This window comes from Pongo abelii, chromosome 22 (genome assembly GCF_028885655.2).
Source record: "Pongo abelii isolate AG06213 chromosome 22, NHGRI_mPonAbe1-v2.0_pri, whole genome shotgun sequence".
Taxonomy (NCBI): Eukaryota; Metazoa; Chordata; class Mammalia; order Primates; family Hominidae; genus Pongo; species Pongo abelii.
In genome coordinates, this window is record NC_072007.2 from 16,062,572 (window position 1) to 16,078,254 (window position 15,683).

Below are 15,683 nucleotides of genomic sequence, written 5' to 3' on the forward strand. Positions count from 1 at the left end.
GAAGCCTTCTCAGAAACTTCTTTGTGATGAGTGCATTCAGCTCACAGACTTGAAGCTTCCTTTGGAAAGAGCAGTTTGGAGACACTCTTCTTATAGAATCTTCAAGTGGATATTTGGAGCGCTTTGTGGCCTATGCTGGGACATGAAATCTCTTCACCTAAAAACAAGACAGAAGCATTCTGAGAAACTTCTTTGCAATGAGTTCATTCAACTCACAGACTTGAAGGTTTCTTTGGATAGAACAGTTTTGAAACATTAAGTTTGTAGAATCTGCAAGTGTTTATTCGGAGCACCTTGAGGCCCATGTTGGAAAAGGAAATATCTTCACATGAAAACTAGAGAGAAGGATTCTCAGAAACTTCTTCGTGTTGAATTCATTCAACTCACAGAGTTGAACCTACCAATTGATAGAGAAGTTTGGAAACACTCTTTTTGTAGAATCTGCAAGTGGATATTTGGAGCCGTTTGAGGCCTATGCTGGAAAAGAAAATATCTTCACATAAAAACTGAACAGAAGCATTCTCAGAAACTTCTTTGTGTTGAGTGCATTCAACTCACAGACTTGAACTTACCTATAGAAAGAGCAGTTTTGAAACACTCTTTTGCTAAAATCTGCAAGTGGTTATCTGGAGCACTTCGAGGCCTGTGCTGGGATATGGAATATCTTCACCTAAAAACTACAGAGAAGCATTCTCAGAAAGTTCTTCACGATGCCTTCATTCAACTCACGGAGTTGAACCTTCCTTATGATAGAACACTTTTGAAACACACTTTTTGTAGAATCTGCAAGGGGATATTTGGAGCGTTTTGAGGCCTATGCTGGAAAAGGAAATATCTTCACATAACAACTAGAAGGAAGCATTCTCAGAAACTTCTGTGTGATGAGTGCATTCAACTCAGAGACTTGAACGTTCCTCTCAAAAGAGCAGTTTTGAAACACTCCTTTTGAAGAATCTGCAAGTGTTTATTTGGAGCGATTTGAGGCCTATGTTGGAAAAGGAAATATCTTCACATAAAAACCAGACAGAAGCATTCTCAGAAACTTCTTTGTGATGAGTGCATTCTACTCACAGTGTTGAAGTTTGCTTTTGATAGAGCAGTTTTGAAACACTCTTTTGGTAGAATCTGCAAGTGGATATTTGGAGCGCTTTGAGGCCTATGCTGGAAAAGGAAGTGTCTTCACATAAAAACTAGACAGAAGCATTCCAGGAAACTTCTGTATGATAAGTGCATTCAACTCACAGACTTGAACGTTCCTTTTGATAGGACTCTTTTGAAACACACCTTTTGTAGAATTTGCAAGTGTTTATTTGGAGCACTTTGGGGCCTAAGCTGGAAAAGGAAATATCTTCACGTAAGAACTAGACAGAAGCATTCTCAGAAACTTCTTTCTGATGAGTGCATTCAACACACAGACTTGAACTTTGCTTTTGAAAGAGCAGCTTTGAAACACTCTTTTCGTACAATCTGCAAGGGGATATTTGGAGCGCTTTGAGGCCTATGCTGGGAAATGAAATCTCCTCACCTAAAAACTAGACAGAAGCATTCTGAGAAACTTCTGTGTGATGAGTGCATTCAACTCACAGACTTGAACGTTCCCTTTGATAGAACAGTTTTGAAACACTCCTTTTGTAGAATCTGCATGTGTTTATTTGGAGCGTTTTGAGGCCTCTGTTGGAAAAGGAAATATCTTCATATAAAAACTAGACGGAAGCCTTCTCAGAAACTTCTTTGTGATGAGTGCATTCAACTCACAGACTTGAAGCTTCCTTTGGAAAGAGCAGTTTGGAGACACTCTTCTTATAGAATCTTCAAGTGGATATTTGGAGCGCTTTCAGGCCTACGCAGGGACATGAAATCTCTTCACCTAAAAACAAGACAGAAGCATTCTGAGAAACTTCTTTGCCATGAGTTCATTCAACTCACAGACTTGAACGTTCCTTTGGATAGAACAGTTTTGAAACACTCCTTTTGTAGAATCTGCAAGTGTTTATTTGGAGCGCTTTGAGGCCTATGTTGGAAAAGGAAATATCTTCACATAAGAACCAGACAGAAGCATTCTCAGAAAATTCTTTGTGATGAGTGCATTCTACTCACAGTGTTGAAGTTTGCTTTTGATAGAGCAGTTTTGAAACACTCTTTTGGTAGAATCTGCAAGTGGATATTTGGAGCGATTTGAGGCCTATGCTGGAAAAGTAAGTGTCTTCACATAAAAACTAGACAGAAGCATTCCAGGAAACTTCTGTATGATAAGTGCATTCAACTCACAGACTTGAACGTTCCTTTTGATAGGACTCTTTTGAAACACACCTTTTGTAGAATTTGCAAGTGTTTATTTGGAGCACTTTGGGGCCTAAGCTGGAAAAGGAAATATCTTCACGTAAGAACTACACAGAAGCATTCTCAGAAACTTCTTTCTGATGAGTGCATTCAACACACAGACTTGAACGTTGCTTTTGAAAGGGCAGCTTTGAAACACTCTTTTCGTACAATCTGCAAGGGGATATTTGGAGCGCTTTGAGGCCTATGCTGGGAAATGAAATCTCCTCACCTAAAAACTAGACAGAAGCATTCTGAGAAACTTCTGTGTGATGAGTGCATTCAACTCACAGACTTGAACGTTCCCTTTGATAGAACAGTTTTGAAACACTCCTTTTTTAGAATCTGCATGTGTTTATTTGGAGCGCTTTGAGGCCTCTGTTGGAAAAGGAAATATCTTCATATAAAAACTAGACGGAAGCCTTCTCAGAAACTTCTTTGTGATGAGTGCATTCAACTCACAGACTTGAAGCTTCCTTTGGAAAGAGCAGTTTGGAGACACTCTTCTTATAGAATCTTCAAGTGGATATTTGGAGCGCTTTGAGGCCTATGCTGGGACATGAAATCTCTTCACCTAAAAACAAGACAGAAGCATTCTGAGAAACTTCTTTGCAATGAGTTCATTCAACTCACAGACTTGAAGGTTTCTTTGGATAGAACAGTTTTGAAACATTAAGTTTGTAGAATCTGCAAGTGTTTATTCGGAGCACCTTGAGGCCCATGTTGGAAAAGGAAATATCTTCACATGAAAACTAGAGAGAAGGATTCTCAGAAACTTCTTCGTGATGAATTCATTCAACTCACAGAGTTGAACCTACCAATTGATAGAGAAGTTTGGAAACACTCTTTTTGTAGAATCTGCAAGTGGATATTTGGAGCCGTTTGAGGCCTATGCTGGAAAAGAAAATATCTTCACATAAAAACTGAACAGAAGCATTCTCAGAAACTTCTTTGTGTTGAGTGCATTCAACTCACAGACTTGAACTTACCTATAGAAAGAGCAGTTTTGAAACACTCTTTTGCTAAAATCTGCAAGTGGTTATCTGGAGCACTTCGAGGCCTGTGCTGGGATATGGAATATCTTCACCTAAAAACTACAGAGAAGCATTCTGAGAAAGTTCTTCACGATGCCTTCATTCAACTCACGGAGTTGAACCTTCCTTATGATAGAACACTTTTGAAACACACTTTTTGTAGAATCTGCAAGGGGATATTTGGAGCGTTTTGAGGCCTATGCTGGAAAAGGAAATATCTTCACATAACAACTAGAAGGAAGCATTCTCAGAAACTTCTGTGTGATGAGTGCATTCAACTCAGAGACTTGAACGTTCCTCTCAAAAGAGCAGTTTTGAAACACTCCTTTTGAAGAATCTGCAAGTGTTTATTTGGAGCGATTTGAGGCCTATGTTGGAAAAGGAAATATCTTCACATAAAAACCAGACAGAAGCATTCTCAGAAACTTCTTTGTGATGAGTGCATTCTACTCACAGTGTTGAAGTTTGCTTTTGATAGAGCAGTTTTGAAACACTCTTTTGGTAGAATCTGCAAGTGGATATTTCGAGCGCTTTGAGGCCTATGCTGGAAAAGGAAGTGTCTTCACATAAAAACTAGACAGAAGCATTCCAGGAAACTTCTGTATGATAATTGCATTCAACTCACAGGCTTGAACGTTCCTTTTGATAGGACTCTTTTGAAACACACCTTTTGTAGAATTTGCAAGTGTTTATTTGGAGCACTTTGGGGCCTAATCTGGAAAAGGAAATATCTTCACGTAAGAACTAGACAGAAGCATTCTCAGAAACTTCTTTCTGATGAGTGCATTCAACACACAGACTTGAACTTTGCTTTTGAAAGAGCAGCTTTGAAACACTCTTTTCGTACAATCTGCAAGGGGATATTTGGAGCGCTTTGAGGCCTATGCTGGGAAATGAAATCTCCTCACCTAAAAACTAGACAGAAGCATTCTGAGAAACTTCTGTGTGATGAGTGCATTCAACTCACAGACTTGAACGTTCCCTTTGATAGAACAGTTTTGAAACATTCCTTTTGTAGAATCTGCATGTGTTTATTTGGAGCGCTTTGAGGCCTCTGTTGGAAAAGGAAATATCTTCATATAGAAACTAGACGGAAGCTTTCTCAGAAACTTCTTTGTGATGAGTGCATTCAACTCACAGACTTGAAGCTTTCTTTGGAAAGAGCAGTTTGGAGACACTCTTCTTATAGAATCTTCAAGGGGATATTTGGAGCGCTTTGAGGCCTACGCTGGGACATGAAATCTCTTCACCTAAAAACAAGACAGAAGCATTCTGAGAAACTTCTTTGCAATGAGTTCATTCAACTCACAGACTTGAACGTTCCTTTGGATAGAACAGTTTTGAAACACTCCTTTTGTAGAATCTGCAAGTGTTTATTTGGAGCGCTTTGAGGCCTATGTTGGAAAAGGAAATATCTTCACATAAGAACCAGACAGAAGCATTCTCAGAAACTTCTTTGTGATGAGTGCATTCTACTCACAGTGTTGAAGTTTGCTTTTGATAGAGCAGTTTTGAAACACTCTTTTGGTAGAATCTGCAAGTGGATATTTGGAGCGCTTTGAGGCCTATGCTGGAAAAGGAAGTGTCTTCACATAAAAACTAGACAGAAGCATTCCAGGAAACCTCTGTATGATAAGTGCATTCAACTCACAGACTTGAACGTTCCTTTTGATAGGACTCTTTTGAAACACACCTTTTGTAGAATTTGCAAGTGTTTATTTGGAGCACTTTGTGGCCTAAGCTGGAAAAGGAAATATCTTCACGTAAGAACTACACAGAAGCATTCTCAGAAACTTCTTTCTGATGAGTGCATTCAACACACAGACTTGAACGTTGCTTTTGAAAGGGCAGCTTTGAAACACTCTTTTCGTACAATCTGCAAGGGGATAATTGGAGCGCTTTGAGGCCTATGCTGGGAAATGAAATCTCCTCACCTAAAAACTAGACAGAAGCATTCTGAGAAACTTCTGTGTGATGAGTGCATTCAACTCACAGACTTGAACGTTCCCTTTGATAGGACAGTTTTGAAACACTCCTTTTGTAGGATCTGCATGTGTTTATTTGGAGCGCTTTGAGGCCTCTGTTGGAAAAGGAAATATCTTCATATAAAAACTAGACGGAAGCCTTCTCAGAAACTTCTTTGTGATAAGTGCATTCAACTCACAGACTTGAAGCTTCCTTTGGAAAGAGCAGTTTGGAGACACTCTTCTTATAGAATCTTCAAGTGGATATTTGGAGCGCTTTGAGGCCTATGCTGGGACATGAAGTCTCTTCACCTAAAAACAAGACAGAAGCATTCTGAGAAACTTCTTTGCAATGAGTTCATTCAACTCACAGACTTGAAGGTTCCTTTGGATAGAACAGTTTTGAAACATTACGTTTGTAGAATCTGCAAGTGTTTATTCGGAGCACCTTGAGGCCCATGTTGGAAAAGGAAATATCTTCACATGAAAACTAGAGAGAAGGATTCTCAGAAACTTCTTCGTGATGAATTCATTCAACTCACAGGGTTGAACCTACCAATTGATAGAGAAGTTTGGAAACACTCTTTTTGTAGAATCTGCAAGTGGATATTTGGAGCCGTTTGAGGCCTATGCTGGAAAAGAAAATATCTTCACATAAAAACTGAACAGAAGCATTCTCAGAAACTTCTTTGTGTTGAGTGCATTCAACTCACAGACTTTAACTTACCTATAGAAAGAGCAGTTTTGAAACACTCTTTTGCTAAAATCTGCAAGTGGTTATCTGGAGCACTTCGAGGCCTTTGCTGGGATATGGAATATCTTCACCTAAAAACTACAGAGAAGCATTCTCAGAAAGTTCTTCACGATGCCTTCATTCAACTCACGGAGTTGAACCTTCCTTATGATAGAACACTTTTGAAACACACTTTTTGTAGAATCTGCAAGGGGATATTTGGAGCGTTTTGAGGCCTATGCTGGAAAAGGAAATATCTTCACATAACAACTAGACGGAAGCATTCTCAGAAACTTCTGTGTGATGAGTGCATTCAACTCACAGACTTGACCGTTCCTCTCGAAAGAGCAGTTTTGAAACACTCCTTTTGTAGAATGTGCAAGTGTTTATTTGGAGCGATTTGAGGCCTATGTTGGAAAAGGAAATATCTTCACATAAGAACCAGAGAGAAGCATTCTCAGAAACTTCTTTGTGATGAGTGCATTCTACTCACAGTGTTGAAGTTTGCTTTTGATAGAGCAGTTTTGAAACACTCTTTTGATAGAATCTGCAAGTGGATATTTGGAGCGCTTTGAGGCCTATGCTGGAAAAGGAAGTGTCTTCACATAAAAACTAGACAGAAGCATTCCAGGAAACTTCTGTATGATAAGTGCATTCAACTCACAGACTTGAACGTTCCTTTTGATAGGACTCTTTTGAAACCCACCTTTTGTAGAATTTGCAAGTGTTTATTTGGAGCACTTTGGGGCCTAAGCTGGAAAAGGAAATATCTTCACGTAAGAACTAGACAGAAGCATTCTCAGAAACTTCTTTCTGATGAGTGCATTCAACACACAGACTTGAACTTTGCTTTTGAAAGAGCAGCTTTGAAACACTCTTTTCGTACAATCTGCAAGGGGATATTTGGAGCGCTTTGAGGCCTTTGCTGGGAAATGAAATCTCCTCACCTAAAAACTAGACAGAAGCATTCTGAGAAACTTCTGTGTGATGAGTGCATTCAACTCACAGACTTGAACGTTCCCTTTGATAGAACAGTTTTGAAACACTCCTTTTGTAGAATCTGCATGTGTTTATTTGGAGCGATTTGAGGCCTCTGTTGGAAAAGGAAATATCTTCATATAAAAACTAGACGGAAGCTTTCTCAGAAACTTCTTTGTGATGAGTGCATTCAACTCACAGACTTGAAGCTTCCTTTGGAAAGAGCAGTTTGGAGACACTCTTCTTATAGAATCTTCAAGTGGATATTTGGAGCGCTTTGAGGCCTACGCTGGGACATGAAATCTCTTCACCTAAAAACAAGACAGAAGCATTCTGAGAAACTTCTTTGCCATGAGTTCATTCAACTCACAGACTTGAACGTTCCTTTGGATAGAACAGTTTTGAAACACTCCTTTTGTAGAATCTGCAAGTGTTTATTTGGAGCGCTTTGAGGCCTATGTTGGAAAAGGAAATATCTTCACATAAGAACCAGACAGAAGCATTCTCAGAAACTTCTTTGTGATGAGTGCATTCTACTCACAGTGTTGAAGTTTGCTTTTGATAGAGCAGTTTTGAAACACTCTTTTGGTAGAATCTGCAAGTGGATATTTGGAGCGCTTTGAGGCCTATGCTGGAAAAGGAAGTGTCTTCACATAAAAACTAGACAGAAGCATTCCAGGAAACTTCTGTATGATAAGTGCATTCAACTCACAGACTTGAACGTTCCTTTTGATAGGACTCTTTTGAAACACACCTTTTGTAGAATTTGCAAGTGTTTATTTGGAGCACTTTGGGGCCTAAGCTGGAAAAGGAAATATCTTCACGTAAGAACTACACAGAAGCATTCTCAGAAACTTCTTTCTGATGAGTGCATTCAACACAGAGACTTGAACGTTGCTTTTGAAAGGGCAGCTTTGAAACACTCTTTTCGTACAATCTGCAAGGGGATATTTGGAGCGCTTTGAGGCCTATGCTGGGAAATGAAATCTCCTCACCTAAAAACTAGACAGAAGCATTCTGAGAAACTTCTGTGTGATGAGTGCATTCAACTCATAGACTTGAACGTTCCCTTTGATAGAACAGTTTTGAAACACTCCTTTTTTAGAATCTGCATGTGTTTATTTGGAGCGCTTTGAGGCCTCTGTTGGAAAAGGAAATATCTTCATATAAAAACTAGACGGAAGCCTTCTCAGAAACTTCTTTGTGATGAGTGCATTCAACTCACAGACTTGAAGCTTCCTTTGGAAAGAGCAGTTTGGAGACACTCTTCTTATAGAATCTTCAAGTGGATATTTGGAGCGCTTTGAGGCCTATGCTGGGACATGAAATCTCTTCACCTAAAAACAAGACAGAAGCATTCTGAGAAACTTCTTTGCAATGAGTTCATTCAACTCACAGACTTGAACGTTCCTTTGGATAGAACAGTTTTGAAACATTAAGTTTGTAGAATCTGCAAGTGTTTATTCGGAGCACCTTGAGGCCCATGTTGGAAAAGGAAATATCTTCACATGAAAACTAGAGAGAAGGATTCTCAGAAACTTCTTCGTGATGAATTCATTCAACTCACAGAGTTGAACCTACCAATTGATAGAGAAGTTTGGAAACACTCTTTTTGTAGAATCTGCAAGTGGATATTTGGAGCCGTTTGAGGCCTATGCTGGAAAAGAAAATATCTTCACATAAAAACTGAACAGAAGCATTCTCAGAAACTTCTTTGTGTTGAGTGCATTCAACTCACAGACTTGAACTTACCTATAGAAAGAGCAGTTTTGAAACACTCTTTTGCTAAAATCTGCAAGTGGTTATCTGGAGCACTTCGAGGCCTGTGCTGGGATATGGAATATCTTCACCTAAAAACTACAGAGAAGCATTCTCAGAAAGTTCTTCACGATGCCTTCATTCAACTCACGGAGTTGAACCTTCCTTATGATAGAACACTTTTGAAACACACTTTTTGTAGAATCTGCAAGGGGATATTTGGAGCGTTTTGAGGCCTATGCTGGAAAAGGAAATATCTTCACATAACAACTAGAAGGAAGCATTCTCAGAAACTTCTGTGTGATGAGTGCATTCAACTCAGAGACTTGAACGTTCCTCTCAAAAGAGCAGTTTTGAAACACTACTTTTGAAGAATCTGCAAGTGTTTATTTGGAGCGATTTGAGGCCTATGTTGGAAAAGGAAATATCTTCACATAAGAACCAGACAGAAGCATTCTCAGAAACTTCTTTGTGATGAGTGCATTCTACTCACAGTGTTGAAGTTTGCTTTTGATAGAGCAGTTTTGAAACACTCTTTTGGTAGAATCTGCAAGTGGATATTTCGAGCGCTTTGAGGCCTATGCTGGAAAAGGAAGTGTCTTCACATAAAAACTAGACAGAAGCATTCCAGGAAACTTCTGTATGATAATTGCATTCAACTCACAGGCTTGAACGTTCCTTTTGATAGGACTCTTTTGAAACACACCTTTTGTAGAATTTGCAAGTGTTTATTTGGAGCACTTTGGGGCCTAAGCTGGAAAAGGAAATATCTTCATGTAAGAACTAGACAGAAGCATTCTCAGAAACTTCTTTCTTATGAGTGCATTCAACACACAGACTTGAACTTTGCTTTTGAAAGAGCAGCTTTGAAACACTCTTTTCGTACAATCTGCAAGGGGATATTTGGAGCGCTTTGAGGCCTATGCTGGGAAATGTAATCTCCTCACCTAAAAACTAGACAGAAGCATTCTGAGAAACTTCTGTGTGATGAGTGCATTCAACTCACAGACTTGAACGTTCCCTTTGATAGAACAGTTTTGAAACACTCCTTTTGTAGAATCTGCATGTGTTTATTTGGAGCGCTTTGAGGCCTCTGTTGGAAAAGGAAATATCTTCATATAAAACTAGACGGAAGCCTTCTCAGAAACTTCTTTGTGATGAGTGCATTCAACTCACAGACTTGAAGCTTCCTTTGGAAAGAGCAGTTTGGAGACACTCTTCTTATAGAATCTTCAAGTGGATATTTGGAGCGCTTTGAGGCCTATGCTGGGACATGAAATCTCTTCACCTAAAAACTAGACAGAAGCATTCTGAGAAACTTCTTTGCAATGAGTGCATTCAACTCACCGACTTGAACGTTCCTTTGGATAGAACAGTTTTGAAACATTACGTTTGTAGAATCTGCAAGTGTTTATTCGGAGCACCTTGAGGCCCATGTTGGAAAAGGAAATATCTTCACATGAAAACTAGAGAGAAGGATTCTCAGAAACTTCTTCATGAGGAGTTCATTCAACTCACAGGGTTGAACCTACCAATTGATAGAGAAGTTTGGAAACACTCTTTTTGTAGAATCTGCAAGTGGATATTTGGAGCCGTTTGAGGCCTATGCTGGAAAAGAAAATATCTTCACATAAAAACTGAACAGAACCATTCTCAGAAACTTCTTTGTGTTGAGTGCATTCAACTCACAGACTTGAACTTACCTATAGAAAGAGCAGTTTTGAAACACTCTTTTGCTAAAATCTGCAAGTGGTTATTTGGAGCACTTCGAGCCCAGTACTGGGATATGGAATACCTTCACCTAAAAACTACAGAGAAGCATTCTCAGAAAGTTCTTCATGATGCCTTCATTCAACTCATGGAGTTGAACCTTCCTTATGATAGAACACTTTTGAAACACTCTTTTTGTAAAATCTGCAAGTGGATATTTGGAGCGTTTTGAGGCCTATGCTGGAAAAGGAAATATCTTCATATAAAAACTAGACGGAAGCCTTCTCAGAAACTTCTTTGTGATGAGTGCATTCAACTCACAGACTTGAAGCTTCCTTTGGAAAGAGCAGTTTGGAGACACTCTTCTTATAGAATCTTCAAGTGGATATTTGGTGCGCTTTGAGGCCTATGCTGGGACATGAAATCTCTTCACCTAAAAACTAGACAGAAGCATTCTGAGAAACTTCTTTGCAATGAGTGCATTCAACTCACAGACTTGAACGTTCCTTTGGATAGAACAGTTTTGAAACATTACGTTTGTAGAATCTGCAAGTGTTTATTCGGAGCACCTTGAGGCCCATGTTGGAAAAGGAAATATCTTCACATGAAAACTAGAGAGAAGGATTCTCAGAAACTTCTTCATGATGTGTTCATTCAACTCACTGAGTTGAACCTACCAATTGATAGAGAAGTTTGGAAACACTCTTTTTGAAGAATCTGCAAATGGATATTTGGAGCCGTTTGAGGCCTATGCTGGAAAAGGAAATATCTGCACATAAAAACTGAACAGAAGCATTCTCAGAAACTTCTTTGTGTTGACTGCACTCAACTCACAGACTTGAACTTACCTATAGGAAGAGCAGTTTGAAACACTCTTTTGCTAAAATCTGCAAGTGGTTATTTGGAGCACTTCGAGGCCTGTGCTTGGATATGGAATATCTTCACCTAAAAACTACAGAGAAGCATTCTCAGAAAGTTCTTCACGATGCCTTCATTCAACTCACGGAGTTGAACCTTCCTTAAGATAGAACACTTTTGAAACACTCTTTTTGTAGAATCTGCAAGGGGATATTTGGAGCGTTTTGAGGCCTATGCTGGAAAAGGAAATATCTTCACATAACAACTAGACGGAAGCATTCTCAGAAACTTCTGTCTGATGAGTGCATTCAACTCACAGACATGAACGTTCCTTTTGATAGGACTCTTTTGAAACAATCCTTTTGTAGAATTTGCAAGTGTTTATTTGGAGCACTTTGGGGCCTAAGCTGGAAAGGAAATATCTTCCCGTAAGAACTAGACAGAAGCATTCTCAGAAACTTCTTTCTGATGAGTGCATTCAACACACAGACATGAACTTTGCTTTTGAAAGGGCAGGTTTGAAACACTCTTTTCGTACAATCTGCAAGGGGATATTTGTAGCGCTTTGAGGCCTATGCTGGGAAATGAAATCTCCTCACCTAAAAACTAGACAGAAGCATTCTGAGAAACTTCTGTGTGATGAGTGTATTCAAGTCACAGACTTGAACGTTCCCTTTGATAGAACAGTTTTGAAACACTGCTTTTGTAGAATCTGCATGTGTTTATTTGGAGCGCTTTGAGGCCTATGTTGGAAAAGGAAATATCTTCATATAAAAACTAGACGGAAGCCTTCTCAGAAACTTCTTTGTGATGAGTGCATTCAACTCACAGACTTGAAGCTTCCTTTGGAAAGAGCAGTTTGGAGACACTCTTCTTATAGAATCTTCAAGTGGATATTTGGAGCGCTTTGAGGCCTATGCTGGGACATGAAATCTCTTCACCTAAAAACTAGACAGAAGCATTCTGAGAAACTTCTTTGCAATGAGTGCATTCAACTCACAGACTTGAACGTTCCTTTGGATAGAACAGTTTTGAAACATTACGTTTGTAGAATCTGCAAGTGTTTATTCGGAGCACCTTGAGGCCTATGTTGGAAAAGGAAATATCTTCACATGAAAACTAGAGAGAAGGATTCTCAGAAACTTCTTCGTGATGAGTTCATTCAACTCACAGAGTTGAACCTACCAATTGATAGAGAAGTTTGGAAACACTCTTTTTGTAGAATCTGCAAGTGGATATTTGGAGCCGTTTGAGGCCTATGCTGGAAAAGAAAATATCTTCACATAAAAACTGAACAGAAGCATTCTCAGAAACTTCTTTTTGTTGAGTGCATTCAACTCACAGACTTGAACTTACCTGTAGAAAGAGCAGTTTTGAAACACTCTTTTGCTAAAATCTGCAAGTGGTTATTTGGAGCACTTCGAGGCCTGTGCTGGGATATGGAATATCTTCACCTAAAAACTACAGAGAAGCATTCTCAGAAAGTTCTTCACGATGCCTTCATTCAACTCACGGAGTTGAACCTTCCTTATGATAGAACACTTTTGAAACACTTTTTTGTAAAATCTGCAAGGGGATATTTGGAGCGTTTTGAGGCCTATGCTGGAAAAGGAAATATCTTCACATAACAACTAGACGGAAGCATTCTCAGAAACTTCTGTGTGATGAGTGCATTCAACTCAGAGACTTGAACGTTCCTCTCAAAAGAGCAGTTTTGAAACACTCCTTTTGAAGAATCTGCAAGTGTTTACTTGGAGCGCTTTGAGGCCTATGTTGGAAAAGGAAATATCTTCACATAAGAACCAGACAGAAGCATTCTCAGAAACTTCTTTCTGATGAGTGCATTCTACTCACAGTGTTGAAGCTTGCTTTTCATAGAGCAGTTTTGAAACACTCTTTTGGTAGAATCTGCAAGTGGATATTTGGAGCGCTTTGAGGCCTATGCTTGAAAAGGTAGTGTCTTCACATAAAAACTAGACAGAAGCATTCCAGGAAACTTCTGTATGATAAGTGCATTCAACTCACAGACTTGAACGTTCCTTTTGATGGGACTCTTTTGAAACACACCTTTTGTAGAATTTGCAAGTGTTTATTTGGAGCACTTTGGGGCCTAAGCTGGAAAAGGAAATATCTTCACGTAAGAACTAGACAGAAGCATTCTCAGAAACTTCTTTCTGATGAGTGCATTCAACACACAGACTTGAACCTTGCTTTTGAAAGAGCAGCTTTGAAACACTCTTTTCGTACAATCTGCAAAGGGATATTTGGAGCGCTTTGAGGCCTATGCTGGGAAATGAAATCTCTTCACCTAAAAACTAGACAGAAGCATTCTGAGAAACTTCTGTGTGATGATTGTATTCAACTCACAGAATTGAACGTTCCTTTTGATAGAACAGTTTTGAAACACTCCTTTTGTAGAATCTGCATGTGTTTATTTGGAGCGCTTTGAGGCCTATGTTGGAAAAGGAAATATCTTCATATAAAAACTAGACGGAAGCCTTCTCAGAAACTTCTTTGTGATGAGTGCATTCAACTCACAGACTTGAAGCTTCCTTTTTAAAGAGCAGTTTGGAGACACTCTTCTTATAGAATCTTCAAGTGGATATTTGGTGCGCTTTGAGGCCTATGCTGGGACATGAAATCTCTTCACCTAAAAACTAGACAGAAGCATTCTGAGAAACTTCTTTGCAATGAGTGCATTCAACTCACAGACTTGAACGTTCCTTTGGATAGAACAGTTTTGAAACATTACGTTTGTAGAATCTGCAAGTGTTTATTCGGAGCACCTTGAGGCCCATGTTGGAAAAGGAAATATCTTCACATGAAAACTAGAGAGAAGGATTCTCAGAAACTTCTTCATGATGAGTTCATTCAACTCACAGAGTTGAACCTACCAATTGATAGAGAAGTTTGGAAACACTCTTTTTGAAGAATCTGCAAATGGATATTTGGAGCCGTTTGAGGCCTATGCTGGAAAAGGAAATATCTGCACATAAAAACTGAACAGAAGCATTCTCAGAAACTTCTTTGTGTTGACTGCATTCAACTCACAGACTTGAACTTACCTATAGGAAGAGCAGTTTTGAAACACTCTTTTGCTAAAATCTGCAAGTGGTTATTTGGAGCACTTCGAGGCCTGTGCTTGGATATGGAATACCTTCACCTAAAAACTACAGAGAAGCCTTCTCAGAAAGTTCTTCATGATGCCTTCATTCAACTCACGGAGTTGAACCTTCCTTAAGATAGAACACTTTTGAAACACTCTTTTTGTAGAATCTGCAAGGGGATATTTGGAGCGTTTTGAGGCCTATGCTGGAAAAGTAAATATCTTCACATAACAACTAGACGGAAGCATTCTCAGAAACTTCTGTCTGATGAGTGCATTCAACTCACAGACATGAACGTTCCTTTTGATAGGACTCTTTTGAAACAATCCTTTTGTAGAATCTGCAAGTGTTTATTTGGAGCGATTTGAGGCCTATGTTGGAAAAGGAAATATCTTCACATAAGAACCAGACAGAAGCATTCTCAGAAACTTCTTTGTGATGAGTGCATTCTACTCACAGTGTTGAAGTTTGCTTTTGATAGAGCAGTTTTGAAACACTCTTTTGGTAGAATCTGCAAGTGGATATTTCGAGCGCTTTGAGGCCTATGCTGGAAAAGGAAGTGTCTTCACATAAAAACTAGACAGAAGCATTCCAGGAAACTTCTGTATGATAATTGCATTCAACTCACAGGCTTGAACGTTCCTTTTGATAGGACTCTTTTGAAACACACCTTTTGTAGAATTTGCAAGTGTTTATTTGGAGCACTTTGGGGCCTAAGCTGGAAAAGGAAATATCTTCACGTAAGAACTAGACAGAAGCATTCTCAGAAACTTCTTTCTTATGAGTGCATTCAACACACAGACTTGAACTTTGCTTTTGAAAGAGCAGCTTTGAAACACTCTTTTCGTACAATCTGCAAGGGGATATTTGGAGCGCTTTGAGGCCTATGCTGGGAAATGAAATCTCCTCACCTAAAAACTAGACAGAAGCATTCTGAGAAACTTCTGTGTGATGAGTGCATTCAACTCACAGACTTGAACGTTCCCTTTGATAGAACAGCTTTGAAACACTCCTTTTGTAGAATCTGCATGTGTTTATTTGGAGCGCTTTGAGGCATCTGTTGGAAAAGGAAATATCTTCATATAAAAACTAGACGGAAGCCTTCTCAGAAACTTCTTTGTGATGAGTGCATTCAACTCACAGACTTGAAGCTTCCTTTGGAAAGAGCAGTTTGGAGACACTCTTCTTATAGAATCTTCAAGTGGATATTTGGAGCGCTTTG